Genomic DNA, 27646 nt, shown 5'->3' with positions numbered 1-27646 from the left:
TCATAGAGCCGACTCATTTGCAAACGACACATCACTAACACAACTTGGCCATGTATTCTATAATCTGGCCTAAGACCTCCTTTTAGGCCTACAGAAAAATATTCCTTTTTATCTCTCTGCTCATGAGGCATAAAAAGAGAAACCCTTTATTATAATTTAATTTATAGGATATAATTGAAAGGTCCAAATGGACTCTCTCCTCCACATTCTGAGCATCTGACTGATTCATTTCTCAACAAAGGCTTAGAGGCATTTTACACAACAACAGCGTTTTGGGGCCTGAAAATGCTAACTTTTGAAAACAGTTTTCAAAGTGCAAATTTCTATTATTATTATTTATTTATTCATTTATTTTAGTATTTTAAATGAACGAGTACACAAAAGGCTAAATATGGGATTGAAAACAGAAAAATCCATCTCCACAGTTAAAAATAAAAATAAGCCAAACCTATGCTTGACAAGCATGATTTTTCACAACTCCTTGTGACAATGAATCATTTTCCAAGTCCAACTATCAAGATTCTAAGTAACTGTAGAAACTTTTCTGCCTTTAGTCTTCCTTTTCTGGATCACACAATCTGGGAATATTTTTTTTTATATATATTACAGGTTTAGAAGTTCTAAGTGATTTACACAACGGGCAATCTGGCAGGTGTCCAAAAGATCTACAGTGCCAAGTTCTTGACTGCTCCACAATTTTTTAAACACTGACAGCAGTTATTGATACCAAGGCAATTATTATAATACAAACAGACCCACCGGACTCACACAAATGATGTAATCACTCAAACCAGATTCAAACATTCAGTGAAAATACAGAAATATCTCACAACGTTCTGTTTTACCCAGCTCAATCTGAAGATCACACAGCATCTTTTTGTTTCCTCTGTCTTTCACACAGATGCAGGTCTGCCCGCACAGATAAGAACACACAATATATAATATAGTTTGTATTTTATGTAAGCCATAGAAAATCACTAATTGGATGTGACAGGCATAGGTCAAAGGTCATAATCATTGTAATTAAATATAATGACATGTCAAAGGGTCATCATAATCACTTATAATTACGTTAAATCCAGTTCCGATGTATTCCAGATGTATTCCAGACACACGCACACACAAGTTGTTTCCTTTCCCATAGATTGTGATACGCTCATGAGTTAGGCCTAGGTCAAAAAGGTCAATGATAATTATTGCTGCATGTTCATAGCTATAGCTTTCACACGCATATAACCGTGCCCCTCCCTGCTTAGGTTGTTAGTTGTTTTCCTGAGTTAGGCCTAGGTCAAAAAAGGTCACTGATAATTATTGATGTATGTTCATTTCTATAGCTTTTCCTATAGCTCCGAAGCAGTTCCGCAGACACACACACACACACACACACACACACACACACACACACACACACACACACACACACACAAACAGACACAGACACACACACACACACACACACACAGACACACACACACCACATGCACACACACACACACACACACACACACACACACATACACAAACGTTCACACATACATAAGGATGATGAAAAATAAGTAAATGATTAATAATGAATTTCCATACACATCCAACCAAAAATATCACACACACACACACACACACACAAACAGACACAGACAGACAGACACACACACACACACACACACACACACACACCACATGCACACACATACACACACACACACACAAACGCTCACACATACATAAGGATGATGAAAAATAAGTAAATGATTAATAATGAATTTCCATACACATCCAACCAAAAATATCACACACACACACACACACACACACACACACACACACACACACACATACATAAGGCTGATGAAAATAAGTAAATGTTTAATAATGAATTTCTGTACACATTCTACCAAAAATATGACTCACACACATACACACACACACACACACACACACACACACACACACACGCACACATACATAACCTGTCCAATCAGAACAAAAGAAAATAAAATTGTTCCATCGGTAGGTGACGTTATAAGCACCATAAGTTTATAGAGGAAGAAGGCCTCATCCACCCTCTAGGTTTAAAAATACTCTGTACTTCGAAGATTGTGTGTGAGGTTACAACATGTCTGCTGCTTGTCCTGATGCAATGAAAAAAAAAAACTCACTCTTTTTTCGGAAGATTGCAAAAAAATTTAGAGCATGAAAAGATTCAATATCGGGTAATGTCAAACGGATGTACAGCCGGATTTTTTTTCAATGCAGAAAAAGGAACCATTGTGCTTTTCAAGTTCTTGGTCCCGGGTCACATCCACTGGAGCTGCGCTACTGAGAGCGTAACTTTTAACTAGTGTGACTGGAAAAAATTCAGAAAATGGTGCAAGGATTTTGACTACATTATTAGAATGGACTTCTTTTCCCCGGATGCGTACAGGCTTGAATTGAGCAGTACATCTCTGCAATGCAAATATCGCATCAGAGCAACAAATTTCTGCAAGAACCAGGTTTCGCTGCACTGTGATTCGGTATTAACCAGTGACGACACACCCGATCACAAAGATATCATAATTATTGCTGCATGTTCTTTACCATATAGCTTTCCCATGAATACCAAACCAACCCACTACCCCCCCCCCCATCAGGTTGTTGGTTGTTGGTTGTTTTCCCTGAGTCAGGCCTAGGTCAAAAAGGTCTATGATAATTATTGACACACACACACACACACACACACACACACACACACACACACACACACACATATATACGAACCTGTCTATAAAAGCGAACACTTCGTTAGTTGGAAAAATCAGCAAAGAGTCGAATAGTTTGAAGGGATCGAAAGAATTTCCAGACTCTATCCTTCAAAACTTCCAAACACCATGGATTTCTCAGCAGGTAAGAAGATGTATTTTAAACAATTGAAATAGTTAATTATAAATTGAAATACAATGTTTATGTAATTATCCATTTGATATTGATATAAATGTAAAACTATTCTTTCTGAATACAACAATCAAAATCCTTATCTGGTCATTATGTAAACGGGTACGATACTATATCTAAATTTAATGTTCAATACACTTATATTACAGAGCGAGACCGAACTAAGCTCGTCTGATTCTAGTGTATAGGATAACGTATCAAACGAATGCGAGTCTACTAGGTAATAAAATTTTTTCTCTTAGATCTGTGTAGGGAGCTAGAAAGGGAATTGTTAAGGTACTAAAAGTATGTTTTATTTGCTTTAGTGTTTGTAGATAACAGTGTCGTCATAATTTCTGACGATGGAATTTCTGAGACATCTGATCGAAGCCTTTTGAATCTGAGCTCTACACGTAAGTCATAACATAAAATCATGAATGTTTCATGCTATAAAGTCTTTCATACATAATTATAACTTTTTGTTTGTGTCATATTCAGAAGATGAGGGCGTCGTGACTATCAGTGCTTACGGCGGAGATATTTCAGGTGAGATGACATATATTTTACCTTCGATTTACCCAGCTAAAAATAAAAACAAAAATAAAAACTCTTTCACTTGTTCTGTGACTTATAGATACGAGTGATGTCGAAAATTTTGAAGCAGTAGAAGACCGAGAGGAAATCAACTCGGAAGCCGACATTCAACCCGATCTCGAATTGCAGGAGATCTGTACAGCGTGGTGTGAAAACAGATTTTGTCCCTTTACTGTACAACACACTTGAAAATTTGAATAGTTGTCTCACAGTGAACATAAAGTTGATCAGAAAATAGTATGATAGATATGGCGCAGAAACAACCGAAATGCAATTCGGATACAGTGACTAAAAAAATGAGAACCGAAAATAATCCATCACTGCATGATTTCTGTTGTGATGGAAACCAGAGTTCTTCAAATGGTCTGTTACATCGTGATCCGTACACAACCCTGAACCCATATTTAACTGAAGCGATCAACCGGCTGAATGAAAGTTTAATTCCGTCACACCAGTTGTTAGTGAGAGATCTAATCAGAGTCCAAATTACAATGTAACAAACACACCGGTGACGCCATACGATATATTTTCTGAATTAAATCAATGTTTGTTAGAATTACAAGAGAGAGATAGTTTGTATATATTGTAACCTTAGTTTTGACAGGTATAGGTCAAAGGTCAAAAAGATACACATTCTAACTATCTATATCTAGATCAAAGGTCATGATCATAAAAATATGAATAGTTATGTTAAATCTGGATCACATCCATTCGTTACCATACATGGTGTGGCCATGTGTTTTACCGCCCCACACACGTTGCACACATGGTACATCTAACACTCTGTGGTAGGTCATAATAATATATATAGTTATGTTAAATCTGGTTCACATCCAAATCGTGACCATACATGGTACGGCCATATGTTTTCCCACCCCACACAAGTTGCACACTCATGTTTTTTCTTTTCACATAGAATATGAAACTCTCTGTGGTAGGTCATAAAAATATATATAGTTATGTTAAATCTGGATCACATCCATTCGTGACCATACCTGGTACGGCCATGTATTTTACGCCCCACACACGTTGCACACATGGTCCTTCTTTTCACATAGAATATGAAACTCTCTGTGGTAGGTCATAAAATATATATAGTTATGTTAAATCTGGTTCACATCCATTCGTGACAGAAATGTTGCTAGTTATGTTAAATCGGGTTCCCATCCATTCCTGACACAAATGTTACTATACATGGTACGGCCATGTGTATCACACATCCAAACAAAAATATGACGCACACAAACGCACTTTATTTTCACATTATTTAAAAGGAATTTAAGTGTTATGTACTAAATTACCATAATTATGAGCACAAGTTGTTAAGTTGACAATCATTTTTAAATTATGTTTCTCCATTTAGATTGTCTGCAGTAGAATGCAGTCTTTTAAACCAGGAAAAATGACTGCCTTTAAGTTTTATAACAATAGTAAGTAAAATCCAGCGTGATTTACATTACAAATCTCATACGTAACATCTCTGCAGGATTTATAGACGTTAAAGCACTGAATGAAATGAGCAATATAGACAAAAAATAAACACTCTGTGTCTACTACTTTTATCTCTCATAGAACTATCCACAGTCCAAAGGCTGTGGAGCTAGAAGGCTACGTGTGCGAATGACAAAAGATTTTAAAAAATAAAATAAAAAATGTATCAATACATGAAATTAGATTACACAATGTAGTTGAGGTTTACATGAATAAGCAGAAACGTAATCATGCTTATCTTTCCTATAGCACAAATGAAAAGCCCTCTCTAGATGAACAGATTTGTCAAATGAAACTTTTTCCTTCTTTTCCACTGCTACGGTAAACTAAAGAGTGGATATTCAAATTACACTGCTAAATATGACTAGCATTAGCTACGTGTACTAGTGCAAAATAGTCCATCAAATGTATTAGCAGGTGTAGCCTATACACCAGTCCACTATTGGTCATATCACAACTGAGAACATGCCCCAAATTCATTGCTTTAGTAGAATTTAATTGTAAGTGAAATGATATTCAAATTGTAATGTCCTTAGTATTTGTTCAGTCTACAGGTCCTCTAACACTCTGTTAAATGAATAAATGTAAATGTACTACAACGTAAATTTTGTTTTAAATCAATTAACGCAGAAATTACACACAATATTAAGTTGATGTAATTATCAACATTATTATGTCAACACAACTCATCAAAATAATGTGTACAACTTTAAATATTTAATTAATTCAATAAATTAGAATTTTTATCTTGCAACCACACATTAAATTTAGATTGTGGGGGTTTGTTTTGTATAGCTCCGCTGTTAGAAAATACATGATGGTTGAATGTGAACATAAATGAGCAGAATGTAAGCTTGTGAAATAAATTAAACTTTATTGATTGCACTTTTTGAGAAAATGGCATGACTTTGAATAAAACTTTACTGAAATAAATACTCTAAAACATTGATATACCCGAAGAAATGTAAAAAAGAAAAAATAAATAAAAAAAAAACTTTTTACATACCTTCTAAATAGGTCCCTTTAGGAGGTAAACGTTTTAAAGACGGTGTTTTATAAGAAACGCGCGTATTACGTGCCTTCTAAACCTAACCCTTTAGGATGTAAAGTGCTGCTTAAAAGAATCGAGAGTTTTGTTTAAACTAGAAGACACATTTTCCGGGGAATGTCTTGTAGGCCTATACACAGTGTCCCACACATCTGAAGTGTGTGTGTATGTGGGTGTGGGGGGTGTGCGTGCGTGTGTGTGGGTGTGTTAGAGAGAGAGAGAGAGAGAGAGAGAGAGAGAGTCATGTGTTTCCTGGGGGTTTGCTGACCAGACTGCTTACAGTGTGTTTATGTTAATGAATTAAGGTACGAGTCGTGTGTTTTAGGGTTTAACGATCCCTACCAATGTGTACATTTGTGGTTTAAGTGAATCTTTGTTTCTGAAAATACTTCTGTGGTAATTATCAGTTTGTGTAACTAATCTATCAGAAAATACTAGACCTGGTGACTGAATGTGGTAGATGTATTAGAATTTTGGACATGTTATGCATGTGTAGCTCCCTATGTGTATGATCTATGTGTAATCCTTCTGTCAAGAAATGTGCAGACTGAGGTTTGTGAAATAACTGAACTATTTATTGGCTACGTTGTTGAGAAAAACACTGTGATGTGTAAAACATTTCTACAGTCCTTCAAGGCTGTATGATGTCGTTCTCTTTTACTGAAAGAAAGGTCAAAACCATCGGTGTTATTCGTTGTGGAGACTGAAGTGACAATATGTCTGAAGAAAATGAAAATATGTATTACATATCCTACCTTCTAACCAGGTTATATTTAGGGTGAAAAAACCTTTTTTTTTTTTAAAGACGGTGTTTTAAAAGAGTCGTGCATTTTGTTTAAACTATAAACAAGATTTCAGAAAATGGTTCGCCAACGAGGATACTTACACAGAACTGTCGCTAAATACATAAGCTTTCGTCTATGCTTTGACATCCCATGTCCCAGCAGTACATTTATGACCTCTGATGACCATGTGGGTGTGCAGGGGTGGGTGTGTGAGAGAGAGACACAGGTGTTCTTTCGGGGGTTTTGCTGACCAGAATTCTTACAAATGTGTTTGTTAACGAATTAAAGGGAGTCGTGTGTCTCAGTGTTAAAATAGTGGTTAAGACGTCGTAGTTAAAACACAGAAGAAACTCTGCAACTATCTGTTACTATGTCTGCTCCGAGAAATCCTAATACCCTTAGAAGATTGCTGTGTATTCACCAACAAGAGGACCTGATGAAATGAGAGAGGACCTGACTTTTGCTCCAAATTTTTATTTTTTATTTTTTTTTAAACCAAGAGATTAGTTTGACAATTTATTAATGAAGGTAATGTAAAGACGTTGTTGTTTAACCCTGAGCAGGGCGTCAACACCTCCAAAGATCGTGTCTTAAGTCCGAGGGTTTAGTTAGGAGGTAGAAAAACATTTAAAGATGATGTTTTAAAAGAGTCGTGCATTTTGTTTAAACTATAAACAAGATTTCAGAAAATGGTCCGCCAACGAGTATACTTACACAGAACTATCGCTAAATACATAAGCTTTCGTCTATGCTTTGACATCCCATGTCCCAGCAGTACATTTATGACCTCTGGTGACCATGTGGGTGTGCGGGGGTGGGTATGAGAGAGAGAGACACAGGTGTTCTTTCGGGGGTTTTGCTGACCAGAATTCTTACAAATGTGTTTGTTAACGAATTAAAGGGAGTCGTGTGTCTCAGTGTTAAAATAGTGGTTAAGACATCGTAGTTAAAACACAGAAGAAACTCTGCAACTATCTGTTACTATGTCTGCTCCGAGAAATCCTAATACCCTTAGAAGATTGCTGTGTATTCACCAACAAGAGGACCTGTTGAAATGAGAGAGGACCTGACTTTTGCTCCAAAATTTTTTTTTTTTTTTTTTAAAAACCAAGAGATTAGTTTGACAATTTATAAATGAAGGTAATGTAAAAACGTTGTTGTTTAACCCTGAGCAGGGCGTCAACAGCTCCAAAGATCGTGTCTTAAGTCCGAGGGTTTAGTTAGGAGGTAGAAAAACATTTAAAGATGATGTTTTAAAAGAAACAAATGTTTCATCCTTAATGGTAAAAAAGAAAAATGGTTGTACTCCAATATGAAATAAAACGGTGGAGACACACTGAGTACACTTCTGTTCCACAGTCTATAAGGATCCCCAAACTTCATGTAGTGTGGAAAAATATATACACCCTCCATGACTACGTTACTTAAGGTTTAAACATTTTTATTTTGTGATGGCAGCAAGACAAAACGGTTGTGCATTTGGTATGTGGTGATTTTAGAATTAGGCCCCAAATGTCAAATATGTTTTGTGTATGGCTTCGTCAGGCAAAGATCACGATGGTATGGAAAGAGTATACAAGAGTAATTGGGGTGATCTAATGCTTAGGACTTGTACAGTATTTCAGCTCGGGAACGTCCCACCATGGCGTTCAGAGAGGCGTTATCTAAGGTACACGTATATATAATATAGATCAGATCACCAGTCTGTCTTTACCCACTCCTGATCTGGGGGTGGGTGGGATGGGGATAACAGTTCAGGCATATTTCCAACAGAACAGAATATTAGACATTTAGTGTAAACTAGTGAAAAAAAAATAAAAAATCTCTGAAACATTTCAGTGAAAATAGTGGTCCATATTTAATGCATTATATTAGAAATGATAGTACAGCCTTTGTTGATCAGTTACCAACTCATACTTTATAATAATTTGTTTAGGAGCATCTGAATCTGGCAAATAACTTTTATTGCATTTAGGCACACAATAAAAGTTAATAAAAAAATTAGGAAGAAATGACTTGTGCACTACTGCTGCGGATATTAAGTCAAACCATTTTGTTCAAACTTCAGCATGACCCATAGAGAAGCAGAAACTTATGCCACCTTATGAATACCATGTGAAGGATTAAGTTGACTCGTCCCTTACAGTTACAAAGACGTGTCCTTGTGCAGGATCACCTTCGCACCAGCATCGATCCCCTCTTATCCCATTTCAACGTATAAGAAAAGGCAAAATGTAATATAAGATGTATTAGAATATATTTATAAAATATTGCACATTATGAGGAAGAAACATAAAATATTATTTAACAAGGTCTGCCGTTCAGCCCTCTTAACTGTAAGAGCATCATCAGTATTGTACAGCAGTTGGGGAACAGTAGTTAGCTTTCAGATGTCAGATATAAAACAACTTTTTGAGTCACAGTGCCAAACTACTGGTATTATATTCGGATCCTTCTTTTTCAGCATGAAGGACCGGCATTTATTTAATAGACAGATGGTACAGCCATATACTTGGTCAGAGGATTTAGGAATTTCTTTGAGAAAGGTTCGTTGTTTTCGTTCTTTTATCATAGCTTCAGTTTGTATACTTACTTTGGTTAGTGACTTAAACTGTTTTATTAGGTATGGACAGATTTCATTAACAGGGAACGATGATAGGTGAAGATTAAGTTGGTATGCGTGTACAAAATAAAACTGTCTATATGTATATTTGTCTGCTATGTATCTGTTTAAACACTGCTGTAATGGCGATATAAAGAGAGAGAGATACCCATTTACTAATTCATAGAACCCCTTTCCACCTTTTCAAGTTCGTTATACATTTTTCATTTCAAGCATCGTGTTCAGACATTGCAAATCATCAGTCTGAAGGTTAAGGGTTACTTAGATTTTTGCTTCTTCAGCATCAAAAAAAAAGTCTAAACATTAATCTTATTATTAAACTCAGAAACAATATAACTGTCTGGTTGTGATCATAATAAAAGGCAACGTGAAAGGTGACTTAATTCCCAATGAGATTTCTCTATGTTCTCTATGACCTCTCTACAGTATATGCCATTAAGTCCTAGTGTCCAGCCATCATTACAGCACGGGAGAGGAAATCTCGTTTATCAGATGTGCGATGTACGTCTAGACAGTCTGATAACAAACTACACACACAACATTTATGTTGAGAAAATTCAGATTGATCTTTGTTCCCAAATAACATTGGATCAGATCCATAGTTTACAGCATCTGTCCCACAGGTATTTAATCTGTATTACGAGTACTGAACAAGTTAGAGGAGGAGAAAATGTAGATTTACTGTTCATTGGAACTTTATTGTTTATTTAGATCTGTCTTGATTCATTTTCATATTCAAATTTTTAAAAAATACATAACGTAACATAACATAACGTATGAATGTAGGAACATGGATTTTCACCATGCGACTCTTTTCAGAAAATGGTCTTTCTCTGTTTCTTATGCACACAGAACCTACTTTTCTTTTCATAAAATCATACACCAATTTACTATTCCTGTATAGGGTTTGAGTAAATATAGATAAACTCATTAATGTACTGTAGCTCTCAGAGTTACTACACTACCCCACTTGGTAATTCAGACCATAACCTCATCTCGTTAACAGTTCTTTCCTGCAGTTCAGTCTGTCCACAAGGAATAGGTACACTCAGTAAGGATAGGGTTAGGCAATACATGTGCATCACTTTGTTTCAAAGGTGGTGGAGATAAAGACACGTTGTGGAAAGTAGTAATACAGATATCATAAGGAATGACCTGTTTGAGCTGAGTGAATGAAAATCAGTAAACTAAAACACTTTATTAGTGGTTAATTAACACACCCTATTGCATCCTATAAGAGATTAATCACATTCATAGACAACAAACGCAATTCTACAACATGGATCTACACAAAATTACATGAACACACAACTATCTGTGATAGCCATAGTCAGGAGCTGGTAAGGAACACTTACTAGCACAGTAATCTTAATAAGTATTTAAATAGATATGCTATTTAATAGATATTAGACTTTTTATGATGTAATAATAAAATGTATTTTTTAAAAATTTGAATATGAAAATGAATCAAGACAGATCTAAATAAACAATAAAGTTCCAATGAACAGTAAATCTACATTTTCTCCTCCTCTAACTTGTTCAGTACTCGTAATACAGATTAAATACCTGTGGGACAGATGCTGTAAACTATGGATCTGATCCAATGTTATTTGGGAACAAAGATCAATCTGAATTTTCTCAACATAAATGTTGTGTGTGTAGTTTGTTATCAGACTGTCTAGACGTACATCGCACATCTGATAAACGAGATTTCCTCTCCCGTGCTGTAATGATGGCTGGACACTAGGACTTAATGGCATATACTGTAGAGAGGTCATAGAGAACATAGAGAAATCTCATTGGGAATTAAGTCACCTTTCACGTTGCCTTTTATTATGATCACAACCAGACAGTTATATTGTTTCTGAGTTTAATAATAAGATTAATGTTTAGACTTTTTTTTTGATGCTGAAGAAGCAAAAATCTAAGTAACCCTTAACCTTCAGACTGATGATTTGCAATGTCTGAACACGATGCTTGAAATGAAAAATGTATAACGAACTTGAAAAGGTGGAAAGGGGTTCTATGAATTAGTAAATGGGTATCTCTCTCTCTTTATATCGCCATTACAGCAGTGTTTAAACAGATACATAGCAGACAAATATACATATAGACAGTTTTATTTTGTACACGCATACCAACTTAATCTTCACCTATCATCGTTCCCTGTTAATGAAATCTGTCCATACCTAATAAAACAGTTTAAGTCACTAACCAAAGTAAGTATACAAACTGAAGCTATGATAAAAGAACGAAAACAACGAACCTTTCTCAAAGAAATTCCTAAATCCTCTGACCAAGTATATGGCTGTACCATCTGTCTATTAAATAAATGCCGGTCCTTCATGCTGAAAAAGAAGGATCCGAATATAATACCAGTAGTTTGGCACTGTGACTCAAAAAGTTGTTTTATATCTGACATCTGAAAGCTAACTACTGTTCCCCAACTGCTGTACAATACTGATGATGCTCTTACAGTTAAGAGGGCTGAACGGCAGACCTTGTTAAATAATATTTTATGTTTCTTCCTCATAATGTGCAATATTTTATAAATATATTCTAATACATCTTATATTACATTTTGCCTTTTCTTATACGTTGAAATGGGATAAGAGGGGATCGATGCTGGTGCGAAGGTGATCCTGCACAAGGACACGTCTTTGTAACTGTAAGGGACGAGTCAACTTAATCCTTCACATGGTATTCATAAGGTGGCATAAGTTTCTGCTTCTCTATGGGTCATGCTGAAGTTTGAACAAAATGGTTTGACTTAATATCCGCAGCAGTAGTGCACAAGTCATTTCTTCCTAATTTTTTTATTAACTTTTATTGTGTGCCTAAATGCAATAAAAGTTATTTGCCAGATTCAGATGCTCCTAAACAAATTATTATAAAGTATGAGTTGGTAACTGATCAACAAAGGCTGTACTATCATTTCTAATATAATGCATTAAATATGGACCACTATTTTCACTGAAATGTTTCAGAGATTTTATTTTTTTTTTCACTAGTTTACACTAAATGTCTAATATTCTGTTCTGTTGGAAATATGCCTGAACTGTTATCCCCATCCCACCCACCCCCAGATCAGGAGTGGGTAAAGACAGACTGGTGATCTGATCTATATTATATATACGTGTACCTTAGATAACGCCTCTCTGAACGCCATGGTGGGACGTTCCCGAGCTGAAATACTGTACAAGTCCTAAGCATTAGATCACCCCAATTACTCTTGTATACTCTTTCCATACCATCGTGATCTTTGCCTGACGAAGCCATACACAAAACATATTTGACATTTGGGGCCTAATTCTAAAATCACCACATACCAAATGCACAACCGTTTTGTCTTGCTGCCATCACAAAATAAAAATGTTTAAACCTTAAGTAACGTAGTCACGGAGGGTGTATATATTTTTCCACACTACATGAAGTTTGGGGATCCTTATAGACTGTGGAACAGAAGTGTACTCAGTGTGTCTCCACCGTTTTATTTCATATTGGAGTACAACCATTTTTCTTTTTTACCATTAAGGATGAAACACTTGTTTCTTTTAAAACATCATCTTTAAATGTTTTTCTACCTCCTAACTAAACCCTCGGACTTAAGACACGATCTTTGGAGCTGTTGACGCCCTGCTCAGGGTTAAACAACAACGTTTTTACATTACCTTCATTAATAAATTGTCAAACTAATCTCTTGGTTTTTAAAAAAAAAATAAAAAATTTTGGAGCAAAAGTCAGGTCCTCTCTCATTTCAACAGGTCCTCTTGTTGGTGAATACACAGCAATCTTCTAAGGGTATTAGGATTTCTCGGAGCAGACATAGTAACAGATAGTTGCAGAGTTTCTTCTGTGTTTTAACTACGATGTCTTAACCACTATTTTAACACTGAGACACACGACTCCCTTTAATTCGTTAACAAACACATTTGTAAGAATTCTGGTCAGCAAAACCCCCGAAAGAACACCTGTGTCTCTCTCTCTCATACCCACCCCCGCACACCCACATGGTCACCAGAGGTCATAAATGTACTGCTGGGACATGGGATGTCAAAGCATAGACGAAAGCTTATGTATTTAGCGATAGTTCTGTGTAAGTATACTCGTTGGCGGACCATTTTCTGAAATCTTGTTTATAGTTTAAACAAAATGCACGACTCTTTTAAAACATCATCTTTAAATGTTTTTCTACCTCCTAACTAAACCCTCGGACTTAAGACACGATCTTTGGAGGTGTTGACGCCCTGCTCAGGGTTAAACGACAACGTCTTTACATTACCTTCATTAATAAATTGTCAAACTAATCTCTTGGTTTAAAAAAAAATAAAAAATAAAAATTTGGAGCAAAAGTCAGGTCCTCTCTCATTTCATCAGGTCCTCTTGTTGGTGAATACACAGCAATCTTCTAAGGGTATTAGGATTTCTCGGAGCAGACATAGTAACAGATAGTTGCAGAGTTTCTTCTGTGTTTTAACTACGACGTCTTAACCACTATTTTAACACTGAGACACACGACTCCCTTTAATTCGTTAACAAACACATTTGTAAGAATTCTGGTCAGCAAAACCCCCGAAAGAACACCTGTGTCTCTCTCTCACACACCCACCCCTGCACACCCACATGGTCATCAGAGGTCATAAATGTACTGCTGGGACATGGGATGTCAAAGCATAGACGAAAGCTTATGTATTTAGCGACAGTTCTGTGTAAGTATCCTCGTTGGCGAACCATTTTCTGAAATCTTGTTTATAGTTTAAACAAAATGCACGACTCTTTTAAAACACCGTCTTTAAAAAAAAAAAAGGTTTTTTCACCCTAAATATAACCTGGTTAGAAGGTAGGATATGTAATACATATTTTCATTTTCTTCAGACATATTGTCACTTCAGTCTCCACAACGAATAACACCGATGGTTTTGACCTTTCTTTCAGTAAAAGAGAACGACATCATACAGCCTTGAAGGACTGTAGAAATGTTTTACACATCACAGTGTTTTTCTCAACAACGTAGCCAATAAATAGTTCAGTTATTTCACAAACCTCAGTCTGCACATTTCTTGACAGAAGGATTACACATAGATCATACACATAGGGAGCTACACATGCATAACATGTCCAAAATTCTAATACATCTACCACATTCAGTCACCAGGTCTAGTATTTTCTGATAGATTAGTTACACAAACTGATAATTACCACAGAAGTATTTTCAGAAACAAAGATTCACTTAAACCACAAATGTACACATTGGTAGGGATCGTTAAACCCTAAAACACACGACTCGTACCTTAATTCATTAACATAAACACACTGTAAGCAGTCTGGTCAGCAAACCCCCAGGAAACACATGACTCTCTCTCTCTCTCTCTCTCTCTCTCTCTAACACACCCACACACACGCACGCACACCCCCCACACCCACATACACACACACTTCAGATGTGTGGGACACTGTGTATAGGCCTACAAGACATTCCCCGGAAAATGTGTCTTCTAGTTTAAACAAAACTCTCGATTCTTTTAAGCAGCACTTTACATCCTAAAGGGTTAGGTTTAGAAGGCACGTAATACGCGCGTTTCTTATAAAACACCGTCTTTAAAACGTTTACCTCCTAAAGGGACCTATTTAGAAGGTATGTAAAAAGTTTTTTTTTTATTTATTTTTTCTTTTTTTACATTTCTTCGGGTATATCAATGTTTTAGAGTATTTATTTCAGTAAAGTTTTATTCAAAGTCATGCCATTTTCTCAAAAAGTGCAATCAATAAAGTTTAATTTATTTCACAAGCTTACATTGTGCTAATTTATGTTCACATTCAACCATCATGTATTTTCTAACAGCGGAGCTATACAAAACAAACCCCCACAATCTAAATTTAATGTGTGGTTGCAAGATAAAAATTCTAATTTATTGAATTAATTAAATATTTAAAGTTGTACACATTATTTTGATGAGTTGTGTTGACATAATAATGTTGATAATTACATCAACTTAATATTGTGTGTAATTTCTGCGTTAATTGATTTAAAACAAAATTTACGTTTTAGTACATTTACATTTATTCATTTAACAGAGTGTTAGAGGACCTGTAGACTGAACAAATACTAAGGACATTACAATTTGAATATCATTTCACTTACAATTAAATTCTACTAAAGCAATGAATTTGGGGCATGTTCTCAGTTGTGATATGACCAATAGTGGACTCGTGTATAGGCTACACCTGCTAATACATTTGATGGACTATTTTGCACTAGTACACGTAGCTAATGCTAGTCATATTTAGCAGTGTAATTTGAATATCCACTCTTTAGTTTACCGTAGCAGTGGAAAAGAAGGAAAAAGTTTAATTTGACAAATCTGTTCATCTAGAGAGGGCTTTTCATTTGTGCTATAGGAAAGATAAGCATGATTACATTTCTGCTTATTCATGTAAACCTCAACTACATTGTGTAATCTAATTTCATGTATTGATACATTTTTTATTTTATTTTTTAAAATCTTTTGTCATTCGCACACGTAGCCTTCTAGCTCCACAGCCTTTGGACTGTGGATAGTTCTGTGAGAGATAAAAAGTAGTAGACACAGAGTGTTTATTTTTTGTCTATATTGCTCATTTCATTCAGTGCTTTAACGTCTATAAATCCTGCAGAGATGTTACGTATGAGATTTGTAATGTAAATCACGCTGGATTTTACTTACTATTGTTATAAAACTTAAAGGCAGTCATTTTTCCTGGTTTAAAAGACTGCATTCTACTGCAGACAATCTAAATGGAGAAACATAATTTAAAAATGATTGTCAACTTAACAACTTGTGCTCATAATTATGGTAATTTAGTACATAACACTTAAATTCCTTTTAAATAATGTGAAAATAAAGTGCGTTTGTGTGCGTCATATTTTTGTTTGGATGTGTGATACACATGGCCGTACCATGTATAGTAACATTTGTGTCAGGAATGGATGGGAACCCGATTTAACATAACTAGCAACATTTCTGTCACGAATGGATGTGAACCAGATTTAACATAACTATATATATTTTATGACCTACCACAGAGAGTTTCATATTCTATGTGAAAAGAAGGACCATGTGTGCAACGTGTGTGGGGCGTAAAATACATGGCCGTACCAGGTATGGTCACGAATGGATGTGATCCAGATTTAACATAACTATATATATTTTTATGACCTACCACAGAGAGTTTCATATTCTATGTGAAAAGAAAAAACATGAGTGTGCAACTTGTGTGGGGTGGGAAAACATATGGCCGTACCATGTATGGTCACGATTTGGATGTGAACCAGATTTAACATAACTATATATATTATTATGACCTACCACAGAGTGTTAGATGTACCATGTGTGCAACGTGTGTGGGGCGGTAAAACACATGGCCACACCATGTATGGTAACGAATGGATGTGATCCAGATTTAACATAACTATTCATATTTTTATGATCATGACCTTTGATCTAGATATAGAGAGTTAGAATGTGTATCTTTTTGACCTTTGACCCATACCTGTCAAAACTAAGGTTACAATATATACAAACTATCTCTCTCTATTACATAATAACCTAAATGAACACGGTCATTCAGTACAATTAAACCCTGATCTAATCGATGCAGTCAATCAGATTAATGAAAATTTAAGGTCGTCAGAACAGAGCAATACTCAAAATGAAAACCCCAGCCGAAATTCCAGTCAAACTGTATCAAGCACACCGGTGGCGTCGCACGACATATTTTTCGAATTAAATCAATGTCTTTTAGACTTACAAAATAACCTAAATGAACAAAGACAATCTATGCAGATAAATCCATGTTTAATAGAAGCGGTGAATCAACTCAATGAAAATATGTCATTATCTCCCAAATAGAATACCATATCAACTCCGGAAAACGCTCAGGAACCTAGACCGTCATCTTCTCGTGATATGATATATGAACTTAATCAAAGTCTTATGAGGATAAATGAGTCTGGCTAACTTAATCGAAAACCCTGTCAATATAACACAAAATTCAGAAAACGATAATGAGTACAACCATCCTTTGGAAAACATGCAATCGCCCAATATCCAACATTCTCGAACGGAAAACATGCATTTGCCCGATATCCAAAATTCTCAAACGGAAAACGTGCAATCGACCGATATCCAAAATTCAAAAACAGAAAACATGCAATCGCCCGATATCCGAGTTGAGCAAGATGGGGGTGGGTTAGAACCTAATATTAGGATAATTAATCGTGAAAGGTTCAACAACACTGAGATTAGGCGAAGCGTGAATTTTTCTTCAATTGCTAATGTTGACAGCTTTGCAGATTTTTATAATTATGTTTTAGAGATTTTAAACAGTGTGATTGAAATTGCTAATAGTTTAATTTCTGCTGAGGATGCCGTCACCATTGAAATCAGAGGTGATGCGGTCAATGTTTCATCACGCGTTCAATTAGACAACGGTGTCATCGATTTACATTCTTTTCTGACCATGCTCGAAAATGTAATTCAGAGTAAACGCGAAATTTTTACGGAGGATACCCTTGAAATAGTTGTCCAGATCGTCCGTCCACCTCGGGGCGGTGGAATTAGAAGGAAAATAGGCCATATATTCAATTCAGAAACCATGCAGAAGAAAATTAAGCACCTATACGTTTTTCACAACAGAGACAATATGTGTTTCGCCTTGTGTGTCACCCAACTTTTGAATCATGAAAAAAACGATATTGAAACTGAACAAATCGCTAGACAATTACAACACGATGTGGGATTATCCATAAACACCGCAGTCAGCTTCGCTTACGTATCGAGATTTGAGAGTCATTTGAATTGTAAAATCGTAATCTTACATTGTTCTGTCAGCAAAGCCGGTTACTCTTTCTTTCAAACTAGCAAGACTCCCCATGAAAAAACGATTTACTTGTTTTTGCATGACAACCACTATTATGGAGTAAAAAGTATCACCGGACTTTTAGGAACGAGTCATGTATGTAATTTCTGTCACTCAGGGTTTGACGTTTTCTGGAAACATATATGCGAATATAGCTGCAACGTTTGTCACGACCCCGAATGTTACGAACACCCAAAGAATGTAACTAAATGCCTAGAGTGTCAGAAATTGTGTAGATCCCAATACTGTTACAAGAGACATAAAGTGAAGATTCAGTCGAGCAAAGGAGAATATTCTATGTGTGAAACGGGGTTCTACTGCAGTAAATGTAAACGTGTGATAAGGGATAAACCTTCTAATAGTGAGAAACATGAGTGCACACATCCGAAATGCATGCTCTGTGGTCAAAAACTCAACGAGGATATCGAGCATAGATGTTTTATACTGCGGGCTAGGAAAGAACGCGAAAATACGGATTATGTATTTTACGATTTCGAGACTAGGCAGGAAACAGGAACTCATGTAGCCAATTGCTGTATTGATTTTAAGGGAGAGGAGTGGGTGGCTGAAGGGGATGATTGCATCAGTGCCTTCTTTAAAAAGTTTCGGTATAATACATACCACGGTTACATGTTTATCGCGCATAACGCTAGAGGGTTCGATTCATACCTTTTGTTAAACCATTTAGTGAAAGAAGGAATCACACCGGAAATCATAGCGCAAGGTGGTAAAATTTTGTGCTTCATCGATACCGCGTTTCGCCAGTCCTACATTGATAGTCTATCATTCTTACCCATGAAGTTGAGCAGCATCCCGAAAGCCATGGGTTTTTCGGAAAGCAAGAAAAGTTATTTTCCCCATTTCTGAAACACCGTAGAACATCAGGATTACGTAGGACTGTATCCTGACGCTAAGTTTTACGGTGTAGATAAAATGACTCCTAAGGATAGAGAAGATTTCTTTACGTGGTATATAACGGTGCTGGCTCAAATTTGCCTATTACCTGAAGACACTTAACATAGAAACAGATACTCACATATTCAGTTGGAGAAAGAAAAATAAGACACCAGTCGTGAGTGAGAAGAAGCAAGGGTCCAGGCTTATTCGTTCCATTCCACCACACGAGATCACCACAGTTTGAGACGTCCCAAAATGCGATCTCAAAAACCAGAGCTGAAGCTCTTCTATTTATACCGTTTTCTTAGGGTCAGGATGACCCAGACACCAATATGTTTAGAGCTAGCTGTCCCAGAACACCATTACGTATGTTAACCCTTATCCGCAGCTTGGCTCCAAAATATATTTTGTTTTGTTTCACTCTTTAACAATAAATTCTTTTTTTGTTTATAGTGCTTGCATGTACATTACCCTATAAGAGTTTTTCATGAAACAGAATATGAAACAGATTAATTTCTGTTTTCTGCATACACACCAGGCCTCTGTGTGTGTGTGTGTGTGTGTCTTAGGTGAACATCTGTTCATACAGTCCACCAGCCCAGTGAATTCTCAATAAGATTACATATTACTCATACTAGGTCTCCCTCGTGTTTATTTCACGTATATTTTATATACAGCATTTCCCCATCTGAGGCTATAAAGCCTCACAAACTACACGTATATATTGTTTTGAATCCTGACTCCTTTGATTACACGTTGATTAACTGTGTACCCCCTAAATAGTGATTATTACTATTAATAGTTATTATTACTACTGTCATTAGTATGAGTGGCTAATACGAGTAAATATTTGATTGGATCTACACGTCCCTATGTTTCTCAACTGGGCCTGTCAGCCCTCAGTTTTATATTTGTCGGGTCGGTGTAGTGTGTTGCTTCTCCCCAAAAACCAAACCTTGCACTCAGGGGTGGGCGAAAAAACCTCTAAGGAGGAAAAATTCCCACCCTGCCAGCACCATGTGCTCGACAGCACCATTATACTTTTCTCGTGCCTGATTGCGTCACACTTTGTTGCACATCACATGTCATATCACAAACATTTTATAACAACCCAAATTGACAGTCTCTGGTGGCAGTATCTCTCTGTATGCTGGTTGTCTTCGGCCCAGGCACTTTATGTACCCTTGGGCCACCCTTGGGGAGAGGTTAGGCTAGCACTTACAGCCAGGGCATGGCTCATCACATCGTCTTCTCATCCTGGCCTGCCATTGAATTGAGAGTTCTGCGGTAATGTCTCTTGAGGGCAGACTCCCCGTTGACAGCTTCGTACAGGACCTTCATGTGTCCCCTGCCTCACAGGTCGGGGGTCTCATGTCCTCGTAGTCAGTTGCGTCAGCCATTCTCTCGCTGCTCAAGGTGACCACCACCCCCCGTTGAGGCGGTAACGCCTCACCCTTCACTCCTGGGCTGGAACACCCCTAGGTACCCAAGTCGGGGGTCACGGGAAAAGGAACTTCTGTCTCCTCTCTCGGTCCCCAGCTCTGGTCAGTGTCTCTGGAGGCGTGGAGTTGGGTCAGCCAGCAGGACAGGACTTCCTTCCTTTGTAGACACGTTCACCGATGCTCAGACCTTGTCAAGGTACAGGTACGTTCTTGAATGGGCAACCTGTCATAGAAAATAGGTGGAGGCAAAATAGAATGGACAGAGCTCATTTGTTAACAGCTTTTAACCAACTTGCATGTCTCATATCGGTCCTTCTGAGGTCAGAACACCTGTTTACCTGGAATTAAAAAATATGACTTACTGTGGGGCAAAGGTCATTTTAATTTAGCACATATACAACACATCAAGCAATTTACATAGATAGTCATCTAGATGAATATCGACACCACCTATGGACTGAGAAAGGTTAGTAGACATTTTCCAAGCCGTGGGGAAAGGTCGACCGAATAACTAACACCTCAAAGGGTGAAAGGCCTGTGGTTTTAGATGGGGTCATTCGAATTTCAGTAAGAACGGCATGTCAGATCAGGCAGTACTCTTTCGGCAAAATCCTGACAATAGTTTTAGCATTTTCCCTCACACATAGAAACGATATACAATGACCAATAACATTCTATGCAGTCAAAACGGTTGGCATATGGGTAAAATTGACCTGCAGAGGCATTCAAAAAGTATCAAAAGGCCTCTGAGTGGCGTAGTTTTGTAGTCATATCAAACATCTTGAGAGATGTGTCTTTATTTGAGGACGTAAGTCACGTATATAAAATTTGGAGGTGATATTAGACAACACTCCTGATAGAGACCGATGTGAGACGCCGTCTTCGTTTTGACGATCGCGAGAGCTGTTGGTTTAGCACAGGAAGAGGTTAGATCTTACATCGAAGGCATAGCAATAGCGCGAGTCTGTAAAAATAGAGATTCTTTGACCTTCAGATATTGTGCACACACGAATTTGAGCTTAATTAAATGGCAATGAATATGCTTCAGTTACCACATCTGGTAAACAGTTTCTTTTAAATAATCATGATTTTCAGGTAAAGGAATGGTGTCAATTTAGCAGACAAATTTAATGGTCAAATTTGTGGTAGCACAGAGAATAGTTTCATAACCACTTCTGCGCTGAGCCGTCATGTGTTGTGTTTCAATGTTGGATAATACCCATTTCACCTTTGCAATAACAAGGGGTGTCAGAACCAATCATTCTGCATCTATTACCAAAAGAGCAGCACTCTCAGCCACCGCACGCAGACACGTGCGGGTAGTCCAGCATGTTCCTGTGCCACCCCCGGAGTGTTAATGGGCAGATGGTAAAGTTCCGTGTAGTCTGGCAGACCCAGGGCTGGAGAGAGGAACATGAAACAGTTTTTTAAATGTTTAAATGCAGAAATAGTCTCAGATGTGTGTGTGTCACATGAGTACGGGTCCCAGGAGTCAACGTGGATCGAATGTTCTACAATGGCCCTAAGCTGTTTTGTAGCGGGCAATTGAGAATGCCATCCGGCTGTCCGACAGCCTTCTCTGTCCTTTTGATAAGAGAAAACACAAACATTTGACTTTGTTTTACATAGGTGCAATGTTGCACTTGGAGCCTTGAATCCTTTGTGAGCCAGATGCTACAGCAGTCTCAAGGTTGCAGTTCAGCAGCAAGCTTCTGACTGGCGTCGTCTGTGACATGGAAATCTTGCAAAGAGTCTCAGAGGCTCGTCTCACCACACAAGAAAACACAGGGCCAATGTGGCCCTTTGGCAGGCGTGTCCAGGTCAGCTGGCGTCCCCTTGCGTAAATGCAAACAGTGGCTGAACACTGAAACCAAAAGAGCATAATCTACCACGCTAAACCACGCATGGTGTGAAGCTATTAATGTATTAGAAACAGGAAAAACACAACATTGAAACACAGCTTCTGCCTGAGGTCTTGTGTAACTCGTCACGTGACATCAGGCTTGGGAACAGGATTTAACAGGTGTGTTATACAGGGCTTCAAAACACCTTGCTGTAACAGAGAATTAACAATAACATCAATATCAAGGGCTTTCGATTCAGATAAGGGATATTGTTGTTTTACATACACAGGATGAGAATTTTTTGACTTAGCTGATAGGACATTGCATGTCCTTGTGGTCTAGACAGTTAGGCAGAGTCTGTAACCTGGATCTGATTCTGATTGAGACATATTCTGTCAAATTGAGCTGATTTAGGAGATTTACTGCGTTTCCACAATCAGAGGTTTAGAAATTTAGAGCCCGAGAATGCAAAATTAAAAAGAACACTACGGCATGCTTACAAATTCATGCAAAATTAATTCATGATAATAATTTGTACTCATATTCATAACAATCCCTGAATATTATATACATTGGCAATAATAAGAAAGTCTTTTGTTTGGATTCCTTTTTTTAAAAAAAAAAAACAAACAAAAAAAAACAACCTGAAGTCATTTTATGTGGATTTTACTTTTCAGTTTTTTATCTTTGGTTTTAAGTACATCGGATTCAAGTGTCAGCTGATCAATTATATCTTTGGTCAGGCAAAAATGGCGATATACCTGAGCGAAAAACAAAGTGTCACAAAACAAAGACTGCCATAAAAGTTCTCTCCAGACTGATAAAATCAAGAATACTGATTGATTTTAACTTTTGAAGAAATATGTTTAAATATTTATTTATATATCGAGTCACCTTGACTTTAATGTGTAGTGTGACGTTTGATAACTAAAGGATTGTAAAAAGGAAAAAAACAAAACAAATCAAAACAAAAAATCTCTCTTGCCCTCTCTCGCACGCTCTGTGTTTAGATGAACGTCATCATGGAATTCAAAACACTTGCATTCAGTTTACAAACAGGGAAACACACGGAATTCAAATTAAAATTAAAAGAATGAATTGGAGCTCTGGCGCGCATGCCTCTGACCAGCCGTGTACCCAATCTAAATATGGAACTGCATACAATCCGCTCAACACGGTCTCAATCCAGTCTCCTGGTGTCATGCCCGGAGACGGAAGAGCCTGTTTTTATATATTACAGGTCTAGAAGTTCTGATTTACACAACGGGCTATCTGGCAGATGTCTAAAATATTTACAATGTTCTTGACTGCTCCCCAATTTTTAAAACATTCCTACAGCAGTTATTGATACCAAAGTAATTATTATAATACAAACAGTCCCACCGGACTCACACCCCAAAGTCTGTACCAGATTCAAACATTCAATGAAAAAGCAGAAATATCTCACAAAGTTCTGTTTTACCCATCTCAATCTGAAGATCACACACACCTTTTTTCTTTCACACAGAAGCAGGCCTGCACAGAAAAGAACACACACTCACTCACACTTATCTGCAAAACTAATTTTTGGAGTTTATCACACACACCAACTCCTTATGTATGAAGCTTATATTCATATAGATTAAAGGCAACATTCACATTAGTCTCCAAAACTATTTTTCAGAGCTTATCACACACATCTGCAAGCTCTCACACCATATTATATTCACACACTGTTACACCTATTTATATCATCACACACACATTCGTTAATTCATACACCGGGCACACTTCTCTTGACGGGTCTTTTCCCTGAGTTGCGTGACCCGGACCTGGGCCCAGGATTTAACCCCTCTCTATCCAGCCCTGGAATATTTCACCAGTGGTATTAAGGGTCCCCCACCAAAGCAGCCGCCACCTCAAGTGGCCGGTATCTGGGGTTTGAGGCCTCATTTCCACCTGCCTCTATTGCAGCCCTGGAATCTTTCACCAGCCGTATTGCAGGACTTTCACTCACAACACACATATACGTGTTTTGAAATAAGAGGCGTCTGCAGTGCCTTTTCCCTACACGGCCTATCTGTTGCCTTAGAGAGTGAAGTCCCATGGGAGAGATTACAGACATACGGGTCTTAGCCCAGTCCCATCTGGGGTGCCAAGTGCTGGCTCAGCCGTGAGTGAGAAGAGGCAATTTATTCGTTCCGTTCCACCACACGAGATCACCCCAGTTTGAGACGTCCCAAAATGCGATCTCAAAAACCAGAGCTGAAGCTCTTCTATTCATACGGTTTTCTTAGGGTCAGGATGACCCAGACACCAATATGTTTAGAGTTAGCTGTCCCAGAACACCATTACGTATGTTAACCCTTATCTTTCAGGTGCAGCTTGGCTCCAAAATATATTTTGTTTTGTTTCACTGTTTAACAATAACCTGACCTTGTCTGTGTCACTGTGACTGGATTTTCGTAGAGAATGGACACTTTCAAACACACCATCTCAACATTATGAGTAAATTTTATTTGTTCTACATTTCTTTTTTTGTTTATAGTGCTTGCATGTACATTACCCTATAAGAGTTTTTCATGAAACAGAATATGAAACAGAATATGAAACAGATTAATTTCTGTTTTCTGCATACACACCAGGCCTCTGTGTGTGTGTGAGTCTTAGGTGAACATCTGTTCATCCACCAGCCCAGTGAATTCTCAATAAGATTACATATTACTCATACTAGGTCTCCCTCGTGTTTATTTCATGAATATTTTATATACAACAATGGTTTCTGACAAAGTCTTTGATTTCAAGAAAGAGATGGCAGAATACTGTGTGAATAGAGATTTTGAGAAAGGGGTGTATAGCTTTCAGAGAAGAAATTCTGGAAAGTACAAAGGTCGATCCTTTTAAATGCATAATGATCGCTTCTGTGTGCATGAAAATCTTTAGAACCAAGTTCCTGCGTAAAGACACTGCGTAAAGCGGCTATTCCGCCGCTTGATAATTACATCACCACTCAGAAGTCTTACTCATCACCTTCCATACAATAGCACGAATACGTTTCTAAAACGCAAAACCTACCCATTCGCCACGCTTTGAACAAAGGTGAAGTCAGGTTTGGTAACTATTACGTAGATGGTTACTGTGAGGATGGGGAAAAATGTAAGGTTTTTGAGTTTCTTGGATGTTTTTATCATGGTTGTGAAAAGTGTCCTCTTACCAAATCCAATGCTACCTTCAGAGATATCCAACAAAAATCGATGGAGAGAATTAAGAATTTGCAAGACACTCTCAATTTGCATATCACTCTGATGTGGGAACACGAGTGGAATAAAATGAAGAAAAAAAAACGACAACCGCATGCTAAACTTTCTAAAAGACTTTGACTTTCCTGAGCGTTTAAACCCGCGAGATGCTCTTTTCGGCGGTCAAACAAAAGTGTTACATTTGCATTATGTAGCTCAACCCGGTGAGAGAATCGATTATTTCGATTTTAACTCTCTTTACCCATTTGTGAATAAGACAAAGACATATCCGATCGATCACCCTATCATCATTTATCGTGACTTTCAACCTCTGAAATATTACTTTGGTATCGTCAGAGCAAAAGTATTACCGCCTAGGGGTCTGTGGGCACCTGTTCTACCGTTTCGTGTAAAAAGCAAACTCCTCTTTCCTCTTTGTAGAATGTGCACCGAACATCAGCTAAAACAATGCAATCATACGGATCGGGTCCGGGTCATTGATGAATCCTCTAAACGTGAGTACATTCGCAAATATAAGGAGAACGAAGGGATCACGTTGGATCCGAAATTTATCACCGTTAATACTGCCAAAAGATCTGTGGCTAGACTCGCACTAAACTCGTTGTGGGGTAAGATGTGTCAAAGAACTGACAGATCAAACACGACCTTAATTTGCGATCCTACTGAGTTTTTACAGTTCATGTTCTCCGATATTTATAATGTAAGTCAGTTCTCTTTTTTGAATGAGAAGGTGGCGATGGTGCAGTGGCGTTACACAGACGAGAGACTGAACGCTGAACGCTGATGTATTCAGCGGCATTTTCACTACTGCATTCGCTAGACTTGAGCTGTACAATTTGATGGATCGATTGGATCAGCGTTGTTTGTGCACAGACACGGACAGCGTCATTTTTAAAAGTAAGGAAGGTGACTGGATGCCGCTCTTAAGCGATTACTGGGTGGTCTTACCAGCAAACTAGAAGATGGCAATCAAATCGTAGAATTCGTAAGTGCAGGTCACAAAACCGTAAAAAGGAAAAACAAACATGAGAGCTAAAGGCATTACTTTAAATTGTATCAATTCTGAAATTGTGAATTTGAAATCACTGACAGAACTGGTGGACGAGCGAGTGAAAAATCTGGATCAAACCGGTCAACTTGTAACCACACATAACCAAATCGTGAGAGATAAAAAGGGGTTTCATTTGAGAAACAAAACACAGATGAAAAGGTTCAGGGTTGTGTACGATAAGCGTGTTCTATTACCCGATTTTACAACTCTCCCTTACGGCTATTAAGACTATTCGTGTATATATGTGTATATAGTTTCTGTTGATGTGTTTTGTAATGGAAAATATGAATGTGACAGCTTTTGATGTTAGGATGCAACTTCCCTTTTCATGTATAGTATATGGACCGAGTAATAGCGGAAAATCTTATTTTATCAAAATGTTGTTGGAAAACTGTAAAGAGGTAATGTTGGTAGTACCCGAAAACATTGTCTGGTGTTATACGTGTTGGCAACCTCTGTACGATGAATTGATGACCAGAATAAATATAAAATTTCTTCAAGGAATCCCTGATTCTTTGTGCGATGACAAACTATTTCCGCCCAATAAAAAAACTTGTTGGTAATCGATGTCTTGATGGAATTTGCCAGTAAAAACGATGAAGTAGAATAGGCTTTTACAAAATACACCCACCACAGAAATCTGAGCGTCATCTACCTCATTCAAAACTTGTTTTTTCAAGGCAGGACTAGCAGAACAATCAACCTGAACACCAACTACATGGTTCTTTTTAAAAAACAGTCACGGATCTGTTTCTCCACATCCTACAGTTCCAGCAGCACCATGTGCAGCTCGAGCGAGTCCTCATCTGCACTCAAAAGCG

Source organism: Ictalurus punctatus, chromosome 4 (assembly GCF_001660625.3).
Source record: "Ictalurus punctatus breed USDA103 chromosome 4, Coco_2.0, whole genome shotgun sequence".
In the NCBI taxonomy this organism is placed as follows: Eukaryota; Metazoa; Chordata; class Actinopteri; order Siluriformes; family Ictaluridae; genus Ictalurus; species Ictalurus punctatus.
This window is presented reverse-complemented; position numbering follows the sequence as displayed.